This window comes from Elephantulus edwardii, unplaced genomic scaffold (assembly GCF_000299155.1).
Source record: "Elephantulus edwardii isolate Elephantulus edwardi_28Jun2011 unplaced genomic scaffold, EleEdw1.0 scaffold00063, whole genome shotgun sequence".
NCBI lineage: Eukaryota > Metazoa > Chordata > Mammalia > Macroscelidea > Macroscelididae > Elephantulus > Elephantulus edwardii.
Window position 1 is genome coordinate 1,716,642 of NW_006399813.1, and position 2,635 is coordinate 1,719,276.

The window sequence follows — 2,635 nt, forward strand, 5'->3', positions numbered from 1 at the left end:
TCTTCCACCAATCCTGATGCCGCATTTCTCCTCATAGAGTCCAGCCTCCCAGATGATCTGTTCTGCATACAGGTTGAAAAGTTATGGAGACAGGACACATCCCTGGTGTACGCCCTTCCTAATTTTGAACCATGCAGTGTTTCCTTGCTCTGTTCTGACGACTGCCTCTTGGTTCAAGTATAGGTTTCTCATTAGCACAATCAAGTGTTCTGGGATTCCCATTCTTCTCAGAGTCAGCCACATTTTGTTATGATCCACACAGTCAAACGCCTTTGCATAGTCAATGAAACACAGATAGACATTCTTCTGGTATTCCCTGCTTTCAGCTAAGATCCATCTAACATCAGCTACAATATCCCTAGTACCATGACCCCTTCTAAACCCAGCCTGGACTTCTGGCAGTTCTCTGCTGATGTGCTGTTCCAGTTGTTTTGGATAATCTTCAGTAGAATCTTGCTTGTATGTGAAATCAATGACACTGTTCTATAGTTCCCACACTCAGTTGGGTCACCCTTCTTTGGAATGGGAACAAATATAGATCTCTTCCAGTCAGTTGGCCAAGTGGTTGTTCTCCAGATTTCTTGGCACAATTTGGTGAGCACATCCAAGGCAGCATCTGTTAGCTGAAATATTTCAATTGGGATACCATCTATTCAGAGGAATTTAAAGAAATAACATATGAGCAAGAGCCTTTGGTGATGAAGAAAGAAGTTTAAGCTGCTTTGACTGAAATACTTCAATTGGGATACCATCTAGAAATATAAAAATTTTTACTAATAAATTATAAGCGATATAATACAAATGAAATGTAAAAGGACTATTCATTTCTAAAATAACTAAGACAGGTTCACACTCTACTGCTTTTAGTTCTTACACAAATTATGTGAAATGGTGAATGTGGTCCTTGCGCACTGTTAAGTAGGAACCCAACCCATAACTGGCAGTTAACCACACAAGAGGAGACTGGCTGTTCATCTTTGTCCCAAGGAGGAGCTGCTGGATTCAAACCATATGTCTTGGGTTGGTGCAGACTCTAAGCTAATTCACAAACATTCAGTTTTGTTTCTCTATCTCATGGTTAACTCAAGTCAGTTCTGACTCAATAGTGTCTCCTTATCAGATTTCTGAGGCTTTAAATCTTTAGAAGAGGCATTTGTCCTTCTTTATCCTGCTGAGACAAAGGGGTGATCACTAGCCAGCTGTACTGCTAGCCACAAGGCCACACGTCTCCTGCTACTTGAATCTACTCCTAGTCTCCTCTCCCATCATTACAGCATTGGAAACCTAATGGAGGGCCACTGATTCAGACCCAACAGGACAGCAATGAGTTTGAAGTTTTTAATCTGTGGTTAAATCCACTCCATGTCACTACAAGGAAGAATGTCTGAAGTAAGAGCTCAAAACCTCCTTGTCTTGTTACTTAAAATAGTCATTCTAAGTTACATGAATAAAATGAACATCATGGTGGATGGTCCTTAAACTGTTTTATCTTGATTTGTGCCAAATTGATTAAGTACAACCTGCGAGAATGGTTACCTGGTGGACAGTGTTTGGTGGAGCTCCCAGATTAAAACAAGCTTGGAAGCTGGAGTGGCATCCCCTTCCATAATAACTTGTCTCCGGAAACCCTATGAACCTGAGGAGAGGATAAAAGTTAAATAGGAGGTGTCCAGGACTTTTGCTCATAGGGTCTCTATGAGTCATCTATGACTCTACAGCACTTAACAACAACAACAGCATAGAGAGAGAGAGAGCTCAGTTGGCCTAGCGAACAGAAAGCCATGCTCCCAAGCCAAAGGTGGGTGACTCTACTCTGTGACCCTCACGCCCGCCTTTAATTATTTTTGTTGAAACATTCTTCTGGGTCATGTAACCCTGGTCTCTCCACTTGCTGTACAGAGGTAACTTGTGGTTGCTGTGAAGCCAAACACTGTGACACTGATGTGTCAAATGTGATAATGGTTACCCATGGTGGACAGTGTTTTGTAGAGCTTCCCACCTAAAACAAGCTTGGAAGCAGGAGTGGCATCCACTTCCATAATAGCTTGCCTCTGGAAACCCTATGAATCTGGAGAGAGGATGAAAGTCACGCAAGTGTCCACGACTTTCATTCATAGGGTCGCTATGAGTTGCCTATGACTCAACGGCACTTAATGACACAAACAACAACATTCCTGGTTAAGAGTAGATCCTTCCTCTTAAGTTAGCAAATACAGTAATACAAACTTACAACAATATCATTCAATCATTGAAACTTGAAATACTTTACACATGAAGGCAGGCATTGAAGATACTTCTGCTGGTACAATACTTTTAATTCCTAATTTTGATAAGTCACTTCTAATTAAACCACATGTAAATGCTACATATTTAGTCACATGTTCTAAATATTGTTTTCCTACAGACATCTACACAACTAGAGGAAATTTGTTGTCCTGATGTACATACATGCCCTTTCTATCAATCCTCATCCCATTCCAAACCCCGTATTTCCAGCTTACTAATACATCGTCCATTTTCTTTGGGTACATGGCCAAATGGGACCAGTCGTTTGAGAAGGACATCGTGCTCAGAAGGGTGGAGGGACAGCGATTGATACAGTGACTGGGGCAATGGGGTAGGTGTGCCAGGCATT